The 21,554-nt window shown below is 38.8% G+C and overlaps 1 protein-coding gene across 2 annotated transcripts in view; it reads right to left on the reverse strand.

Annotated features, from left to right (window-relative positions):
• The window catches only part of ENOX2 (ecto-NOX disulfide-thiol exchanger 2), a 321,651-nt gene extending 301,686 nt beyond the window's left edge, over positions 1 to 19,965 (reverse strand). Inside the window, exons 1-2 of one of the 2 annotated variants that reach the window (XM_063083159.1) lie at positions 19,933 to 19,940; positions 18,441 to 18,500 (exon numbers count right to left, since the gene is read on the reverse strand). The gene's annotated coding sequence lies outside the window, so the exon portion shown is untranslated. Of the gene's footprint in view, positions 1 to 18,440; positions 18,501 to 19,932 lie in introns of both variants that reach the window. The other variant, XM_063083160.1, reaches the window with a different exon arrangement.
• Positions 19,966 to 21,554: the final 1,589 nt, after the last annotated feature.

Here is a 21,554-nt window from a genome sequence, read left to right on the forward strand (position 1 = left end):
GCATGTGAATGTTAATGATGTGCAAAGCACTAGGCTATATGTTAAGAAATGAGTAAAATATGGTTTTTGACTTTAAGAACTGTCTACTGGGGGGAAGACAGACCCCAAATAAGTATTTATAGTACAGTAGCAGGTATGATTTGAGCTGAATCTTAAATGTTGAGTAGCTCTAGGTTGTTGGAGATGTGGAAGAATGGCAATTTAAATGTAGAGCTTGAAATTCCTAGAGACTCGGAAGTAGTCTAGAGTGGTAGGTATATAGGGTATAGAAAGGGTTATGTAGTGGGAGATAAGGGTGTAAAAGGCATGATGGGTGGCTGAGACAAGATAATGGATGGCCCTAAATGCCTGTTTTTAAAAAAAAACTGACACCCTTTAAAAAATTTTTGAGGAGAAGACTGATAGGATAAGATCTGCATTTAGGAAGAACACTCTAACAGCTAGGCATAAAATGGAATGGGGAAAGAGTAGATGCAGGGAAGATGTGCTATGATTGGTCACTTGGCTGCACAGAAGAAAAATTACAGTCTGGTTGGCAATATTTCTTGTTGCAAAAAGCTGGAAATTGAGAGAGAAGTGACAGAATATGAAAGAGATTTTTAAAACAAAGCTGAAAAATCTGAAGAAAGGTCATAAGTAGTGGCAGTGTTTAGAAACTGTTGGGGATGCAATGATCCACCAAGACTCTGTTAATACACAGCATCAGTGAAGGGGGTCAGAAAGAAAGTAAAAATTTTCAACAGTCTGTTGAACAGACAGCTCTACACTGTCTAGGTCTTCTGAAGTCATGGACAATGGGAGGGATATCTGCTCTGGGTGGCACACAGTTGGGCAAACAGCTTCTTCAATGAAGTGCCCTTTGAAGTCATAAAACATACTACATAGCTGTTAAGAGCATGGGCTCTGGAGACAGGTTTCCTGTGATCACATCTTGATTCTGCTGTTTAGTAACTGTGTGACACGGTAGGCACGTTACTTAAACTCTCAATTTTTTTTAACCCCCAAACAGAAACAATACTACTTACCTCACGGGATTGCTGTGAAGGTTGATGAATTCATACATATAAGTATTAATAACATAGCATGGCACAGAGCAAGCATTCAATAAATGTTAGCTATTCTTATTACTGAGTGTATGTATGGGTGGGGGACACACGCTTAACTGTCCTATGCTCAATAACCCTTGAAGGCATCAGTGCTATGTTTACGGGATGTCAATTAGTAGAGTTTAACGGTCCAAGAAGCATCTGCAGTATGCTGTCCTACATAGACAGCATGCCTTGATGATTATTCTTAGTGAGCATATTAAGTCCTTTTTGGAAAAAGGGAGATATGAACAAGTTCTTTAATTTGTAAATATTTTTAGTGATCCCCTTAAGTAAGCTAATGCAAGCCAGATCCAGCACACCACTAGCTGGTGTATACAAAGCCTTATACTCCCATCCATAAGACCTGCCCTTCACTCCCCTAAAACACAATCACAGGTGTACTGAAGGGAAAATCTATCTCAGACAACCCAACTTCAGCTCCTAAACAATCAAAATCTAGAAATCTACCTCACTCTAATGGTTCTCGGCCTCAAATGGGACAGGGAAAAATTAATTATTTTATGAATGAAAGACTTTGTCTTTCACCAATCAGGAAATTTCAATTTCTTTAAAAGCCTCCCAAAATCTCTACATTTATATTCAGAGTTCTTGTTCCCAGAAAAAGGAATGAAGTTAGAGGTGTTAGCCAGAGCTTCCAAATTACAGGCAATTTGCCACCTAAAACCAAGTTTAATATGGAGCTTCCAATCACAGGCATATTCTGCCTAGTTCTCCTTCCTCTAATCCTGACCTATTCCCCCATTTTTTTAAGTGTCAAATTTCATTTAAGTTTAAAGAGTGATGAAAGGGATTTATATCATCTTCCTTCCCTTTTTGCCAGAAGAAAATAATATAAAATAGCTTTATTTTAAGATATGTTAAAGTATAACGATATCATCTTAGATAAGTATAAATTCTAGTTAAGTGGTATCTGAAATAATATATCCATTACCGTCTTTCTAAATGTCTCATGGAGAGGCTATAACAATACCTGCCCTATCTCTGGCTCATTTTCTTGACAACGTGCTCAAATATTCATTGTCAAATGATGAAGAAGGGTTATCTATGGCGTGAGCATCCAGTCATTTCTCCATTACATGGAACAGTCTCTAATAAATTCAGATCTAAGAACGGCCCCTTCAGGAATGTTTCCTGAAGCAGTTAAAAGTTTTACCAGAGAGCTAATATGAGCTACTCAAGTATCTGAGTTCATTTGCTGAATTGACAATGCACCATTAAATAGTATTTCCTTCTTCAGTGAATGAAAGTATGTTTTATCCTCCTTAAAACTAATTAATTTAAAATTGAGAAACCATTTGGGAATTTTAAAAGATGGGAAGGCTGATCTACTACATAGACAGACACACAGGCTCAGAAGAGTGTGAAAGTGAGTTAGCTCTATATTTTTTCTATTGATCTGGACAAAATATTCTAATTTTAAAAACATATAGCATTTCATATTCATGGCCAGTATATTTTAAAATACACATACTTTTATAAAAAAAATCTTATAAGTTCGCTGAGAAGAATATTAGAAACAAACTAGCTCTTTTAGAAGGAAAATATTCCACATTATCTTCTGAATTGGACAACATTTTGCTTCCCAAAAACTTCCCAAGGCTCTACTTTAATTCATATTAATGTATAAATTAATCAAAACACTAGTGTTTCTTATATATCTGTAAAATTAATCTGGAAAGCACTCACATATTAAAATAAATGTTAGATTAAAGATAGTTTTGAAAAAAATCTCTAGAGTCTTATTGAAGAATACATTTTTTTAGTGAATGACTAAATTTAATCTTTAAAAGTTTTAGCAGCGTAAGTCAAATTTCCCCTGGACCTGTCAACTGAGAGGAATCCTGATGCAAGGAAGGAAAAAGCACAGATTGTTGAATTAGATAATATAGCCTATGAGTTCAGGCTCTGCCACTTATTAGATGTGAGATCTCAGGCCAGTTACTCTCTGAGTCTCAGTTTTCTTACCTATGAAATGGAGATCATATCACCACTGACCTCACACAGGGTTGTTATGAGGATGAACTGAGAAAGTATATGTTAAATCACTGTATAAATGTTTTATACCACATCCACTATGATTAAATAACCAAAAACTATATTGCAGTTATAATTTTTTAATAGAATAAAACCATTTTAATAGAGTAAAACCAGTAAAGAATTAAACATGTATCCACTATTAGCATACAAATAAAATTCAGTAATAAAAGCCACTTAGTTGGATTTGACATTATTCATTAGGTCACCCTGGAATTGAGAGATGGCAAGGAGATAATGTCACCATTTTTGTTCTTCCAAGATATAACAATTTCATTAGAATAACGAAGTACAGAATTTTTCACTGCTAGAAGCTTAAACCAACAACACTGGTCTATCACAAACCTATATTTATTGAACAAAGCAATATTGTCCAGGAGAATGTATCTATTTAATTTTGTAGTGGAAAAGATGAGACAGTCTCTGGTTTTAGCCAGAAGAGAAAAACCTCAACAACTTCGCACTTTAAAATGTACAGATGACTCTTCCAGAGTCAAGCATACATTGGAGTATGGAGAAAACATCCAGCAAGCACAACTTTCCAACACTTAGTGAAACAAACCAACCGATACCCAAAGAAGAAACTGAAGCTATAAATTCAAATAAACCGGCTGCAGGGAGACTACACAAACCTGCTGTTGCTTTAATTGCAGACAATTCAATTCAGCAGCTGTTGGTCCAGGCACTAAGGTTCACTGTATGCTCTTCAACATAACCTTGAAATATTGTCACTTACTCACTGCTCCACATCATCTGCATGCTGTCCAATTAATGAGGAGCGAAATCAACGGTCAAACCATGCATCAAAATAACATGATCTTTTTAGCTCTTAAGCACAGGAGCACAATATTTTAAGAAAAATAAGGCAAAAATTAAGATGAAAGTCCCTGACAATAAATGATATTCAGACTTATCAAAACATGTGGTTGTAGAAACTAAGCTTCTGTTGTTCTGTTCAGCAGGAAAGTGAAACTTTTTCAGGTTTTTTCATTTTGCAAGGGTACTTTCTTTCTAACTGCTGTATAAGAAGCCTTTCAAACAACATTCACCAATACCTGATCAGAGTCTTGAAGTTCTTCATTATCATGGACCAATATGTTTCTGAAAGCTTAAGAGAACACTTTTGGTCCAATGTTATTTTAGAGTACAGATGGTTTGGGGCTAGCATTTTTAGTCTTCCTGCTCCCAGCTCTTTTTTCCAGCCAGGAGAATAAACAAACAATAATATATAATGTTCATCAACCTGAGTTCAATAACGAAATAAAAATAAATTTACCAAACTGATGTACTCTGGAATGCTGCTTATTTGAAGTTTCCTTACTCTTGACAACATCCCAAATCTATACGACCAATTAACAAATACAGAAGTTAATAAACTCGAGAAACACAATGTACTAAGTGTTTAAAAATTGCTTTTTGCTTCCAAAGCACTGCATCTTCTGTGCAAACACTCTAGGCTATATCACATACTACCAGTTGCAGACATAAGACTTGAGAAATTCAATACAAGAATACAGCAGAGAAACATGCACAATTAAGGGATCAGGACTACCAATTTAACAGAAAACCCAGATTTTACACAGCAATCTGCTACAAACATTATAGCTAGGGGCAGGCATGCTATAGGCAGCTATTTTGTTTAGCTCATTAGAATCCTATTTGTCCTTCAGTACAGTTGAATTGGAGGCAAAATAAGAGAGAGAAATGCACTTTGAAACAAAAGGGGAATTTCAGATAAAATAAAACATACTATACCTGTATATTGTACCAGGAACATTGTGACACTCTTCAGGGAACTCTTTCACGTTGTATTCTATCGTGAGTTATTCTCTCCTTACCCTCTTCTCTCCACAGAAAGAAGAACCAAAGCACCCTGAACCCCCACTACACGCTATCCCGAACCCACTCTCCTATTGAGGGGAAAAAAAAAACCCAAACAGCCACAATTCAGCTTAGATCCGATGCTTCTGTTTAGCTCAGCTCCAGCCGAGCAACTGAGCTCTAGCAACGGAGCATAGGGAGGTGGATTCTGATGCCAGTAGCACTTCCATCCACTTCACTTACACAAAAGCAGGCAGTGGAAAATCCAGGAGCCTTGAAGACAAGGGCTGGAACTGGCTTTTATGAATTGCTATTACTGCATGTGTCACCATCCATCTCCAATGACGGACACTTATAGGCTGAATTGGGAGTGGAGGGGGTGGGGTGGAGGAGGTTGGAGAGCAGGTGGAGAAGCAATTAGCAGTATGTTCATCGGAGAATTCGTTCGGGATTTCATACATCAGTGCCTAAAGAAACAGCATGCAGTTGACAAATCAGAACTTTACGATTTGCATGCCTTAGAAGAAATCTTAGCTCACGGTGTTAAACAAAATAATGCTTGCCCACTCTTATAGGGCATGGGAAGTCATCTCTCTGCTTTCTCTTTCCTCCAGTTACCCTTGTTCCTGAGAAATCAACATTCAGAATGAATATCTGCTAATTTTCCCTAAAGAATTGTATTTAAAAGGCTGGAAGCGAAGGAAGAATAAAGAAATTAAATTCTATTGAACATGACATCTCTTAACAAAAAGGCAAGAAACTAATTATTTTAAGCCAACTTTTCATCCCTAGTCCCATTCCCCAGGTGCAGTTTTCACACCTATAATCAGTGGATCACACAAGTTTTGTGCATATATTTAACACTGAAAAAAAGAATTATGTCTACCTAAAAATAGTTCAGTTTAAAGGCAAGGTGAAAAGCCACGGGCTATGCACAGGACTCACTTGATAGGTGACCTTATAAAGGCACTTTATCTGTAAGTTTCACTTTTACTCATCTGCTAAACTGAAGCATGTTTTTTAGACCAATTTTAAAATTAATCATGGGTAGGAACAAAAAGGAGACAGTCTCAGGAAGAAAACATGATAACAATGAAGAAGCACTGAGGTTGGGTATAAGGAAACCTAGGTTCAGGCTCCAGTTCTACAACTTTCTAGCTGTGTGACTCTGTATGAGCCGCTTAACTTCTCTGAGCCTAATTTCCCTTATTTATAAATTAGGAACAATAATATCGATCCTGACTGCTTCACAGGATTGCTGTGAAGAGCTAATGAGATTATGGCTATGAAAACCCTTTTGTAAAGGACTATACAACAGCATGGGATTATCATTACTATACCCTGAAACAAAACCTGCCTAAATGAATGAGGTCAGGTACCTCTATCACATACGGCAAATAAAAAGAAAAGACCAATATAATTTCATAAAATATTATCCAATTCTTCAAATTTTAAAATTAGAAGAAATCACCGTTTGCTCTTAAAGTCCCACAGAGAAAATATTTTGAAAAGAGCAATTTTAAAATGTGATACATACATAAAATACATCAAAAATTTATTAAAGAGACTGGAGCCCTCTTATTCTCTCTTTCCTTTCTGGAAAGTTGGTCAGTTTTTCTTCATATGATCTGATATTATGTCCCATCTAGAGTGCAAAGTATTGGACAATAAACATTTTCTTTTGTTAAATCTTTCTGTATACCTGGTACATCCTCACCATCCAGTGTGTGGGGAAGGATTCGAGTTGATTAGCTAAATCTAAATCCACAAGGTAAAAATCCAAACTCATGCTTTATGATGTTCCAAGCTGCCTTAATACTATATATACAATGACCAGCTGGCTTAAGTTGGGACACAATTTTAGCACATGCAGTGCTGGGGTGGTCACATCTGGGGCACTAAATGATCCAGGCAATATCTGGGGACCTTAGGTTCAGCCAAATCCCACATGTCCTGATTTCCATCTGTATGGTGGTTACCCAGGTGTGTGTCCATCTACATGGGCCAAATTTGAAGCAGCCAAAAGAAAGGTATGGGCTATAGCAGAAATATCAGATGTCAGCTCCCCTTGGCCACCTCCAAAGCCATCTGTGTCCTCAAACAAGTGCCCAGACCACTTCTTGTGAGAAAAAACCCAAAAAGCTTTTTCTAGTTGCCCCTTTGAATGTCATTGGTAATAGTGAAAATGCCAGTGACTATATATATATCCGAAATCTATGTTAAATCAATGGAGAAAGTGGATAATATGAATGACAAAGTGTTAGATGACTGGTAGCTAAGAGCAAGTGAGCCATTAAAAGGGAGAAGGGGAGGAGGGGTCAGAAGGGGAGAAGAGAGAGAGGAGAGGAAGGGAAAGAGAGAGGAGAAGAGAGAGAATGAATCTAAAGTTAAGAGCTTTCTTTCTAATGAGAAACATGACTTCTTGGGATCATACAAAATCTCACCTTCTCCTAGGAATTGCCTGTCCTTTGAGGTACTGGGAATGGCCCTTTTACCACCACAGCTGCAATCCTAGCCTTCCAACTGCTTAAATACACAGTCAAGAGCTTGAAAAGGTACTGGCAGCCCTAGTACTAGAACTTGTTTTCCTCTGGCATGAGGAAAGCCAGGCAGGTGGAATATAGTTCTCCAGAGGCCTCATCACTGCAACCCTTCACCACAGCTTCACCTGCAGCATGGCTGGCCACTAAGAAAGGTGTCAGCCCCATTTCACATTCAGCAAAGGAGGTTTGCCTGAGACCTTAAATACCACATTGGTAAGAAAGGAACAAAGGCTATATTTCAGAATCAGGCTGTTCTGCCTTTGGGCATTGCAACTGAACTCCCCCACAAATTTAAGCTTAAAATTCATATTCCTCAAGTTCCTCAGAAGGGCCATTCAAAGCAAAGAGAAAGGACAGGGAGAACAGTTTTTTGTTAGCTTCTTTCCCACAGTCAAAAAATGAGGAACATATCAAGAACATGACTGACAAGAGTGTCCCAAAAGGCAATAAGGTGGGAGGCAGCAGTTTCAACTCAGATTAGTAAGAATGGAAATGAAAGCATCAGAGCATCCTGATAAAAACAAACACACAAACATGCACACCAAAAACTGTTTCAATGTTTCCATTATCTTGATTTCAAGCTCCAGAATGTAAGCACTGATGCTTCCCCTTAAACAACCCCAGCTCCTCCTCAGCCCCTTCACCAAGCCTGACTGATCTTTTCAAATGAATTATTGTCATTAGCTACCTGGGATTCTGAGTATTTTTGTCAAAACCAAAAATCCCAGTGGAAAATTTCAAAGAACTAAGAACTTGAACCAAACCATGAACCTAAACGAGAAGAAACAACATTAATTTGCTAAACCCCAAACAAAACAGAAATGTTAACAGTTTGAAACCAACAAAAACTAGTGAACTGATTTGAACCAGAACAAAGTTTCATGTTTTCTGAATCAATCAAACCTGCACCAAACCCTGAGAGTCCAATCAGTTCAAGCTCCTGCAAAGAGCACTTATCAGGGTTTGGTTTTATCTACCTGAGAGCCCACAAAGGAACCACAGAATGAATGCTGGACAAGGAGTCAGGAGAACTGTGTTCTCTTGCGGGTTCCCCCCCTCCCCCCACTGTTTGACCTTGGTCAAGTCACTTCTATTCCTGTAGCCTCAGCTTGCTTGCCTTGAAATTGCTGGGCTGGGATTGCCAATATCCCAGGTCTAATAGTGGATGTCAATTGTGAAATTTAGCGATGAAATAAACAATATTACAATTTGGCCCTAATCACTAGGAAGCAGAGAGATGGACCACACGAACTCTCCGAAGGGTTCATGTTTCTAGCTTATTTTGAAATATGCTTCACATAAGAGTTGGTAACTGCCCTTGTTCAGCCTTAGGAATAATCAACCTAATTTTCTTCTTCAGCTTATCTCTCCACAAAAAAATGTTTCAGGAACAATTTGTTTTCCTCAATTGAATGCTACAGGTGAGTGGCCTGGTCCCCCAAAAAAGAAATAAGGAGGGAATAAGAGTAATCTAGAATATGTTGAGCACCTACTGCATGTCAGACATGGCATGATACTTTACATAATTTTCTTAATCCTCACAATGCAGCTATATGGTAGGTATTATCCTCATTTTTAGGCAAGAAAACTGAAACTTACTCGTGTTAAGTGATTTCCTTACAGTCACTCAACTGGTAAGTGACAGAACTGGGATTTAAATTCAAACAATCTGAATCCATTACTATACCAACATTCTAATGATTAAAGGTATATTTATTCTTAATTCAGTGATCCAACTGGACTTGCTTAGTGAATAAATCACATGCTGAGTCAATACAGTAAAAGGAAACTTCCTTGCATTTATACTGGGTTGACCTTTTAAAAATTTCATCTGACAGTGTGGTATAATGGTTAGTACTGGGCTCTGGAGCCAAGCAGATTTGAGTTTCTTGAATTCTGATTTATCGACAAGGTACTTAACCATGCTGAGTCTCAAATTTTCATATCTGGCAAGTGGGGAAAGAAATAGTACCTACCTCATCAGGCTGCTGGAAAGTATCAATGATGTGATAGCAGCTAGCATAGTACTTGGCACAAAATGACTACTCAGTAAATGCAGAATAGAGCTATCCTTGTATTCATAAGCAAATAACAAGAAAGGAAAGATTATTTTAGAAAAAGAAACCAACTGATTCATTGATCTCAAGTGTTCTTTGGCTGTAGCACTGATACAGTTTGAAAGAGGTTTTCAGTGGCCAACCTACACCCTCCAAAACTAAGCTGCATCTTGTGGTAGATTAGCATATTCATGAAGTAACATGAATACGTTAATTGGTGGTGCCTAAGTAGTAGCAAGGAGACTTGTCATGTGTTCTGCTAAGAAGCAATTGTCCATTGTCTCTAATATCCTGGAACTGATCCTTCTAAAGAGAGGGCTGGGAAATAGCAGATAGAAGTAATGCTGGAAGTATCAGGTAAGCTAAGGCATTCTTCTTCCCCCAGTTCTTCATGCCATAGCTTTCTTTTTCTCTCATTCATCTCTGGCCCTCTTCTATGAGGGTACTTCAAAAAGTTTGTGGAAAAATTGAATTAAAAAATAATATGAATCCTTCCATGAACTTTTTGAAGACCATTCATATACTCCCATATCCCCTTCTCCCTCAGCTTATTCTGGTTTTATTGTGATTCCTCCCTGTCTCTGCTCATCAACATTAAGTGGTATTTATGAAATGTGTGCCTGGCACTGAACTAGATGAAATGGAGGGGCATCCAAAAGCTAATCAAAGAGACATGTGTTTCATGGCCAAACAGATCTAAAACACACAGGTAGACCATAATTTTGGCAATGCAGTAAATGCAGTCATAATTGGATGATTTGGTTGATTTCAGAGCACAAAACAGTTTGTTCATCTAGTTAATGATATACACACTGATGAATTTAGAAAAACTGTACTGATGTCTGCAACTTAATTTGGAATGCATAAAAGGATGGATGGATAGATAGGTGACATTAAAATATAATAAAATGTTTATTATAGAATATAAATGGTGGGTATCTGGCTGTTCACTGTACAATTCTTTCAACTTTTCTGTATATTTCAAAATTTTCATAATAAAAGGTTGAGGAAAAGGTGAGGGATAAAGGGCATGGCTATTCAATTGCAAATATTTCAAAACAAAATAATATCTATATAGAGAAACATAAAGCAAATAGAGCAAAATATTAAAAATTAGTGAATCTGAATCAAGGGTTCTTATACGATTCCTGCAATTTTTTCATATTTAAAAGTATTTCAAATATAAAGTTAAAAGATAGTTTGTTAAACACTGACCCCTTCCACCTAGTGTCTCAGTTGCCAGTTTTAGTAACAAGGGTAACTAGGTCAATAGTAGTAGAGACATTGGAAAGAATGGCAGAAAGGTGGGGGATGACAATAATCAAACCATAGATATACCTTGGATGTCTACTATATGTAAGACACTATGCTAGGCACTGTGGGGGATTCAAAGATGTAAAAAATATAGTCCATGCCCTCAGAAGACTTACAGTGTATGTGAAGGAATGCCAAAGAAGTATCTGACAGAGTAACTGGCTAGAGCAGAGTTCTGTAAATGAGAAGTATAAAGATTGGAAAGGTAGGATGGAGCCAGATTGCAGAGTACTAAATGCCAGGCTGAAGAGTTTGGACTTCATCCTATGGATAATGGGAAGCCATTTACTGCATCTGAGTCAGGGAAAGAACATCATCTAAAATTGATTGGCTAGATAGGACACTTTGTTTGGGCACAAGTACTTTCAACATGCATTTGTTTTATATTCATATACTTCTGGCCCTTATATTTACTTACCATATCTGGATGTGGCCTTTAGGGATTTCCAACATTCTGGATGCTGCCCATTTTTCAAACAGTGACTTCCTGACATCTATTCAGTCTCTGTCCCTTTCACTCCCCCATCCCCCAAGGGGAGCTGACCAGCACTTGCCTCAGCCCTGCTGACTCAGCAAGCAGTAAATAAACCTTATATAATGTTTTTGAAATGAAGCTGCTGCACTTTGAAACTCTGATTTCCTTCATGATAATCAAACCTTACTTACTGCTGGGATCACTGATTTGAACTGGAAAGAATGCATATTCAGCTAAGTAACATGTGAAGGAATACAGAAAGGTCTGTCCTGTGTGTAGAAGGAAACAACTGTTCTAAATGATCTCTATATATCAAAAAAAAAAAAAAAAAAACCTAAAGGAGATGACATTGCTGAATAGTGGTAAATGATTAGGGTAAAACCTCTTAAAGACTGCCAAATTGAACTGAAAAGCAGACTTTCTGTCTCCAGCCTCCCCCCTGCCATAAAGCCCATCCTCAATCCAATCATGTTACTTCCCCATTTAAAACCCTGTGCTGGCTCATCCCTACCTATAGGACAACGGCCATACTTCCTAGCAAGCAGACTTCCTTCACCAACTGGCCACAGGATACCTTTTCTTTTATTCAGATGATTCATTTTTATCCTGCCCTCCTCTCCCACACTCCCAGTGGTTCACACAAATACCTTACCTTTTTCTGAACTATCCATTTTTACACGTGACTGCCTTGCATGTATTGGTGGTCCCTCTGCCTGGAATCCTTGCCTACCACCTCTTTGTCCAGCTAGAGTCTACGCAGTGCCCACTTATCCTTTACAATTCAGTACAGTTAGACTCTGGTCTGTAAGTTGCCCACCCCCAGCAGTAATTCCCCCCACCATGTTGCCCCAGCACCTCATACATACCTCTCTCTTTGAGCACCTTTTGCAGTGGAATATAACCATTAGTTTGAGTGTCCATCTTTTCCACTTTCAGAGACTGTGAGTTCTTTAAGGACAGGCAGAGATTACGTCTAACACATTATTATATTCCCGGTGCTTAGCACAGTGTCTGGTCCTGTATATGTGCCCAAATGTCTACTGAATGAATGAGTCTGAACATCAAGTGCCCCTTGAATTCAAATTCAGCATCTCTTGAAGGGTGAAAATTAGAATATTACGTGACCAAAGTAATCCTAGTGAAGTGTGTCTGAGGACCTGACTGAAGAAGAAATGGTAGGAGGACACATTACAGGGCCTTATCGTGGGACAGTTTCTATCCCAGGAAACTCTCACTGGCAGTTGTTGCTGGCTAAAAAAGAAGAGCAGCTGGATAGGATGAGAAGGGCCCTTACTGGGGATTTCTCCATCCTTATCTTTCACAGTTCACCACTGAAGCAATGTTGTTTATATAACATTCTCCGTACAGTGTTTCAACTCTTTTGAATTACAGCCAAACTTTCATTTGTGCTCTGCCTACAAAAGCATTTGGACCAGCCTTGTTAATGAGTAGCCACTGAAAGTTCTCCAATTCTTATTCTCACCTATCATTATTGTGCAAAGGAACAATATTTTTGTGGGTAAAAGACCACTGAAAAACAGAGTGCCAAAAAGGGGAGGGGAGTAGCGCTAATAAAAATTTTTTTTTTCCCCTCCTAGATGGCCGATATATTTCACCATGCCTCCCATCCTACAATTTGTAAAGGCAAAAAAGGAAAATTAAGAAAAAAAGAAAGCAACACTGAGGACCGGCATATAAGTCTTTAGACAAATAATCAGTAGCCACTTCTGAAAAGTATGAATTTGGTCTGTTTTAAACAAATAGCAAAAAGCAATTAGCCCATTCTGTAGACTAAACTGAGGTGTATGCTGAATTAAAAAAAACAAAAATAAAACACCCGAGTCTGTTTTGATCTTCAAAAATGTCAAACTGGTAAACACTTCATTTTTTTTGTACATATAAATCTAAGAGCCAAGCCTAGCTTAAGGAAGATTTAAGAGACATAAAATTTGTCTGAGGTGTCTGCCAAATCTCTGCAGCAGAGACAGAAACCCTGGAAAAGCTGACACAATCATAACTCTCACAATATCACCAGCAGGCTTGTACAGGGCTGGATGCACAGAAAGTCACTGTTCCTTCTGTCATACTGTTTGTAAACAGAGAACTAGACCATTTGCTTATCAGCTATCTGGTAGCTCATTTTTGCCTAGATATCCCACACAGGAAAGAGGCGGGGGGAAAAAAGGAATAAATCCCTAATGGCACACATCCCAATTTTCAGCTGGGTAAATTTTCATATGTGATGAGCAAGCTTGTTAAAATCTTTCTTTTATTTGCTCTTGAATGCTCATTCTATTGTATATGTGTTTCTTTCTCTCTCTCTCTCTCTCTCTCTCTGGCATTAAAAGAAGTATGAGTACCTAGTGCAGTGCCTAACAAAGTACTTTCATATCGTAAGCCTACAGTAATTCACCAAATGAATTAAAACCCTATCTATAATTTCTATGTTCAACTTATTTATCATGGAGCAAGAGATCTATAGATTTTTTTCCTGGAGAACTGAAAAGTGACAATTCCTTACAAAGTAATATTTTATTCAGATGATTCATGCTTAGGACTTCAGTCCTTTAAAGATCATTCATTTTTGCACGATGAGTATTATTTGTAAGGAAAATGAAAAGAAGACCACACTGCAGGATCCTGAATGATAATATGACTACTGATTTTTGTAGAGAAAATCGGATATCCCACATTCACTCAATTGTATGTCATTATAGTAATTCACTATGTATGTCTAGTATCACTTAACAATGCAAGAATATAGTACACGCATGGGCTGCATTCTGTAAATAGGATTAACTGTTGAATTCAACCAAGGTCTTCCCTGGGGACAGATTGCTGGAAAATACATCTACATGACATTTTAAAAAATAAATTAACCAATGACATCAGCTCCCATGAGACGCATTGTTTCTTGCACATTCAATTCTATCACAGTTTTCCATAGCTCTCTGCTTGACATCCCCATCCCAAAAGACTTAGAATTTCAAAACAGAAAGAAAAACAGAGTAATTGGAGCCATTCCATCTCTCCTGCATGAAGTGTTATGTACACAAAGGAAAGATTTCTGTACATTAGCACAATGTGAACCATGACATGGTGAGATCATGTCAGTCTGGGGCTGTTTGTGTTATGCTGTGGTCACATATAACCTGCCCAAGGGAATGTACAAAGTCTGTATTTATACTGACAAAGACCAGCAGGGATTGCAGGAAAATGAAGAGCTGAGTTATGGCAGGGGGTTTTGATTTTTTTTCTTTAAAAAATGTTCTTTATTATGATAACTTTTCTTCTCACTTTTATTTATTTAAATTAGTTTTCCTCATCTGTAAAATAGGAATAACTATCACATGTATTTAATATTTTTGCTCTGAGGATTAAATGAAATACCGGTAGACTACCTAGCACACAATAGTTAACCCATACAATCCACATCAATATTTGGCTAAAGTTAACTGGGCCTGGCACTGGCCTAAGACTCCAAGAAACAGTCAATTGTAGGAGGAAAAACTGATGCTGGAGAGAAAAGCAGGAAGCTGATTTTCAAAGGTTTTATAAGCCAGTCTAAGAAATTTGGATATTATCCTAGGACAATGGGCAGTCTTTGAACTATCTTACATATAGCCAGATAGCTTCAGATTTGTGATGTAAAGAAACTGTTCTGTCAGCACTGGTGGAGAATGAATTGGAAAGGAAGCAGATGGGAGGCAGTAGTAATCCTGGGTAGAAGTGACACATGTGGGTTGGCGGGTGGGCGCCAAGAAAAACATTTTTAAGTAATTTTTTAAAAATTAACAAATGCATCATGGTGGATGATTAGAAAATAAAAATAAGCAAAAGGTTAAAAATAAAAGTAGGTAATCTTACCATTTATAGCAAACCCCTATTAATATATTTTTGTGTTTAACATTATAGGATTTTTCCTATATGCATGCACAGATGTGTGTGTGTGAGAGAAAGAAAGAGAGAGAGAGAGAGAAAAGAGAAAGAGAGAAGGGCATGGATGATGTGCATGTATTTAAACTGGGATGTGTTACTCTACTGACAGTTTTATGACCTGAGTTTTATCGTAATATATCATAAACAATTTTCCACATCATTAAATGTTCTTTGGTAACATCAATATAACATGGATAACATCAACTTAACATTCTATAGATGTACCACAATTGATTTCATTCAAACCCCTAGTACTGGACATTTAAGATGTTACTTTTTCTTTTCATTTCTTTTTGTTGTTATTGTTGTTATTGTAAACAACTCTGGGATAGATGTCCTGGGAGCTAAATTTTTGGCAACATCATGAATGTTTCCTCAGCATACAGCCCTAGAAGTTTACATGACAGGTTGAAAGCTATGTTCAATTTTAAGATGTCTTATACATATAGATAAATTGCTCTCCAGAAGGGCTGTATCAAATTACAGTCCCACTAGCAATGCCTATGGGAAGGATGAGATGGATTTGAGAGTGATTTCAAGGATGGGGAGTCCCACTGTACTTGGTGGGTAGAGAGGAGGGACGTTTCCTGGCAAAGAATCAGGGCAGGAGCAATATGAACTCTGTCAAGAGGAGCAAAGTAATGGGCAGGCCTAAAGAACAGGTGTCTGGCTATGTAAATGATGAGAAAGATAAAGGTAAGATAACCAGGGGAGAGTACAAAAAAATTTAAAAAGACAAAAAGGAATCTCTAGTGAAATTACGTGCACTTTCATTTACTGCTTTATTCAGCAAAAGTAACAAATGTAGCAAACGGCTAATCTTTTCATAGCATCTGACACTCTGTGCTACCAAGATCTAGAGTTTTATTCATGTGAATATGTTGATCCATTCTTTTAATCCAATAACCATTTATTAGGTGTCTACTATGTGCTGAATACTATTATGGATGCTATGGGTATGAAGATGAATGAGACCTGGTCCCTGCCGTCAAGGAGCTCACAGTCTAGTGGGAGAGACAAACATCCACAGACCGACACCCTACAGTGTGGTACAGGCTAGGACAGAGGTACATGCAGGGTCCTACGGAAGCCAAAGGCCTAATTAACATTGCTTCGCGTGTGTGCTGAGTCTTGAAGGCCGAGGAGTTCCTTAGATGGCTAAGGGGCACAGATCATACTCATATTCCTTGCCAGCGCCTTGAATATTTGTGCTAATGCTCTCAAAGACACTCAGTCAGGAGGATGCTGTGTGTAATCTAAACGCACTCTTGAATGGTAACAACAGCCTCCACTATTATCTTAATGTACATATGAACGTAGCATGTTTTGTCAATATTATGTTCATCATAGAATGTAAAGGATAACAGGCAAGTGGTGCATACAGACTTTTAAAACAATTCAGATAGCACTGATATAATAATATTAACATGTACCAAGTCCTACTAATTCTACCTCCTAAATGTCTCTCAAATCTGTTCTGTCCTGTCACGTCACTACTTTCAGGTCCTTATGATCTCTCTGTAGAAGAAATCAGCCTCCCAACTGGTCATGTCTCCCTCCAGTCCATCTCCTTGCCACTGTCATCATCTGAAAGTGAGAATCTGATCATGGCACTCCTCTTCTAAAATATTTTAAGGGTTTCTAAAACTGCCTACAAGCAGTATTTCTCAAATGTCAGTCATTTGAATATTAGTGATTTTTACCATATTCACACACCACATGTACTATTATTTAGTTAATATTTGCCTTTAAATCAATTTAAAATTGGTCCACTTTCTATTCTTACTAAGTCGAATTGCAAGTAACCTTAGATTTGATGACCTAATTCAATTTCAGCTTTTATGAGACACATTCAAATATATAACTAACAAATTTTAAAATGTCTGTGGGAGCACAATGTAACCACCACTGGCAGACGCCCTACACTTTGAGAACCTAAATTCATACAACTTTGGGCACATACAAATTTCTTAGCATTGCAGTCAAAGTTATTCACAAATCAGCCCCAATTAATCTTTCCAGATGCTTTTCCTACCATTATACCTTCCTTTTCCCAAACAACCTGCGCCCCAGCCCTGCTGAATTCCTCAATATTGAATGAACATACCCTGCTCTTATACAAGTCACACGTCTTTCACAGACTGGCCCTTTTATCTGGAATGCCTCCCCTCTACTCTTCTCTGCCTGGCAAACTCATTATCCTTTAAGACTGATCTGTAATGTCACCTTCTCACAGAAGCCTTCTCCCTGACTCTCCCTTACAGCTAGTCACTCCTTCCTCTATCTCTCCATAGCACTTTGTACCTGCCTCTGTTATAGTACACTCTACAGTACCACAGAATTATGGGCATCGATCTCCCCAACTAGACCCAGGGAGAGCTCACAGCTTTGACTTTGTTGCATCTCCAAACTTCATGTGGGGAGAGGTTATGGAGGAGATCTAGTGACCCAGGTCACTTTAAAAAAAAAAAAAAGAGCTAAAATAAAAATCCAAAGTACTGTCCAGGTGCAAATAGTTTAGAGGCATACATGTTTTATACAGAGAATCATCTAATTCAGAAATAGCCATACTGATCATAGTTTTGGCAGATACTTTATAGCACACACTTTCTGACATAGAAATCCAAAGTGAATCATTTGGGTTTCTGCCAGGATGATCAACCACACCATACAATAATCTCTCTTTACCACAAATGGAAAGTCAAGAACAAAAATGAACATCAGGACCACCAAACCATGGTGGACAGAGCATGGGCTTTGGAGTCAGGAATCTGTACACTCAAACCCACAACTAAATTCCTTACGATCTATTAAAACTGACTTTAGGTAGGTTTTTTTTTTAACTTTTCTGTGGTTTCGCTTCTTCTAGAAAAAAAATACGGAAATAATAATACCTATTTATGATAATGTAACAAAGTATTTCTGATGATGCCTGGGACATCATATGGGCTCAATAAATAGTAGTCATTATTGTCACCCAATGAGATGACTGCAACTCAGATAATATGATGCACAAGAACAGCAAATTCACTTCTTAATACATTTATGTCAATAGGCTTTAAAATTGACAACTATAGACTCTAGCTAAAAATAGCCACAAACAAAATGTCTATAAGACAAGATTCTTGGATTTAAATTAAACTCACACCTGGAACACACCACCACACTTCTTTGTGTTCTCCAAGAACTGATCTCAAATCAGGTTCCCCTAGGATGAAAAGAAAAATCATCCAATCTTAATTTTTTTGCCTTTAATTTTATTTGATACAGAACAATCCCTAAACTATACTTCGAAGTGTCATGTTATTATGACCCCAAGCTTTTGGGGTTATTTCCCAATATATCCCGGCTGATGCTTTTTACTCCAATCAGACAAGCTCACCTGTCACACAGTGTTCCCTCTTCTGTCTACGCTTCTCAAACTCCAACCCCAGTGTCAGGAAGCACTTTCTGCCTCCTCTTTGCCCATTTCAAATTCCTTTTACTCCTCTGGAGCCCAAATTAAAATTCACCTCCTTCACAAAGCTTACCAGGATTGGTCTGAAAGTCACATGACAGTTTCAAGACTTCAGCACTTCCTGGATTAGGCCTGACCTTCCATAGATGAACCCTCAGGTCCATCAGTACGCTCTTCCAGTAACCCCTTAACACTTTTTGCACACGTTTGTAGTAATACAATTAATACTCTAAATGTTTGTTAACATTGGTGCTCTCTCTATCAGTCTTTGCTGAAAACACCTAAAGCACTCTGTTTTAAAAATAGGTTAACTTGCCTTTTACTCTCATCAGAACATTTCACTGAAACTTAAATGCTTTTATCTCGAAAGCAAGATTCCTCCCCTCTTCTGGAAATTGAGGGGAAACCCTTCTCATTCTAAAGACCTGGTCGGGGAAGGAGTTGGTGGCTGAAAGGGCCAGTAAAGAGAGACTGCGACTTTTATCCCAACCATCAAGGAGGCAGAAAAAGAAAACTGGACAAAAAGCCACGCCCCGGGAGTGGCAAGGAATTCCCACGCCACCAGAGGAGATGGGGAGTGTGTGTCTTGGGACGGATGTGTGCTCAATCCTGAAATGGAAATTTGGGGGAGAGGGAAGAGATCACCCAATTCCTGCAAGCAGTAAGAAGGAGAGTGCAGATGCTGTCGGGGGAAGACCCTGGTCGCGAACCCTAACTACAGACCTCTGAGGAGGCACAAGGCGAGGGTAGAGGGTACGGGACGGCGTTGTGAGAGTTGGCAGGTTGGAGAAAAAAGAGTGCGCTCCCGAGGATCAAGGGAACTGGCGCGGAGAGCTGAGAAGCCCACCCCCAACTCCCAGTCCCAACGCCCCCTCCCCTGCAGAGGCGGTGCTGGGCGGAGTTAGGCGCTGAGGACAGCGGCCCCGGAAGTACCCTCCTCCCGTGCCCCCTCATTCCCACAGTCCCCCGCCTCGGCCACTGGGGCTTTCTGCCTCTCTGACCTCCAGCTCCCCGGCTACCGAAACGCTACTCCTTATACAGCCGCGGAAAAGCAAGCCGGCGGGACAGCTCCAGGGCGCGTGGTGCCCTCTCGGTGCCCCACGCCGCGCAACTCTCTTCTGAACTCAGCGTCTCGCGCTAGCCATCTTAGGCCCGGCACTCAGGCCCAAGGTTGTACTCTCACCTACACGGTGGCCGCTGCGGCGTCTCCTGTTGGTTACCGGTCACCAGGGAAGCCGGAGACCCAAGTCCTTGTCCTCATGGGAAATGTAGTTTGAGGTCGCTGGAGGCTGTTCTTCCTGCGTGGGGGTAGTCTGATACTAGCATTGGCGGAGAGACTCAACTGAAAACAGAGAATTGTGGGAGATGGAGTCGAGGGCTTCTTTCCGTATACCCACAATTCCTCCTCTCCTTCCAATCGCCCGAGAGTTCGGACGGAGGAGGGCATTCTGGGTATTGTAGTTTGCAGTGTACCGTCTGACAATCTCTTGATTGTACGGAGGTCGTGCTCGCGGGACACACGAAGGCTCTAGATTTATTTCAATGTTGGTTAAGCTATTAACATTTTGGGGGAAGCAGTTTATATCGTGATTTGAAATTCTTATTGAGTTTTCAGTGTTTTTTTTTTTTAAAAAAGAATATTATTTATGCTCTGATATGCTTAGAATTTTAACTGAATGGGAGATATTGTCCTTTAAAACTGTCAAAGTGTGTTCTATGTGATTAGAATCACTTTAAAAAGGCCTGGAAAAAATCCTTATTTTGTTTCTAATTGGGAATCATATCTTTCCCTTAGAAACAGGGTCATACTTATGCACAGAAATGTAATCTAGACCAGACCAGAGGCAGCCTATTTAACCCACAATGAAGCTACATTATTTCCATGAAGAGCAATAGCCACATACACTGGTGTAATGCAGCTGTTTAGGACAGATAGACAATACAACTGAATAACAACAAATACCTATCTACATTCTTAAGAAACTATTTTATGACTAAAAACATGTTACAAAAGGTGGATAAAGAAATAGGTGGGGGATGCTAAGTACTTTCAAGTGATTTAAGGTTGAGGAAGATGGTCATTTATTAGCACCAATTTCACTCCTAACTTTTGACTTTTTTTTTTTAATCGTTAGAGATAAATCCTTATAGCCTGATGGATCATTACAGTTGAGTTATTACAACTTTCCTGATAATGACAAATTTTTGACTCATGAATGGAATGAAGGGAAAGAAAGAAGAACTGCATTTGGTAAGGTAATTGCCTAAGGTTTTAATAAGAGAAGTGAAGGAGGAAGAGGATTTAATAGATTCAACCATTTAATCAGCAAACAGCTTTGTGCAAGACCACACACTATTGCTACAGAATTAGAAAATAATCTGTGCCCTCAATTAGCTCACAATCTGGGGTGGGGGAAGATAGACAAATATACAATGGTTCTATAGAAACATAAAGGTGGAAGACCTCATTTTGCTTCTGGAGGAGGCCATGTTTGAGGATGAGACTTGAAGAACAAGTAAGATATTTGTCAGATTTGGGGCAGGAAGGTCAACCATATTGTATACAGAGCATTACAGAGGCATAAGGGCATGAGAGACTGCAGGGAACCAAAAAAAATTTCCATATTGCAGAAACTGGATCAGGAAGGAATAGGGAGTCATATCAATGAGTTCAAAATTTTACCTGAAAGCGGTAGAGAAGCATCAATGGATTTAAGCAAGGAGATGGCATGATCGGATATAGTTTATGGATGTGGGAAGTGAGGGAAGTGGAGGAGTCCAGTATGACTCCCAAGTTCTGACTTG

This window comes from Cynocephalus volans, chromosome X (assembly GCF_027409185.1).
Source record: "Cynocephalus volans isolate mCynVol1 chromosome X, mCynVol1.pri, whole genome shotgun sequence".
NCBI lineage: Eukaryota > Metazoa > Chordata > Mammalia > Dermoptera > Cynocephalidae > Cynocephalus > Cynocephalus volans.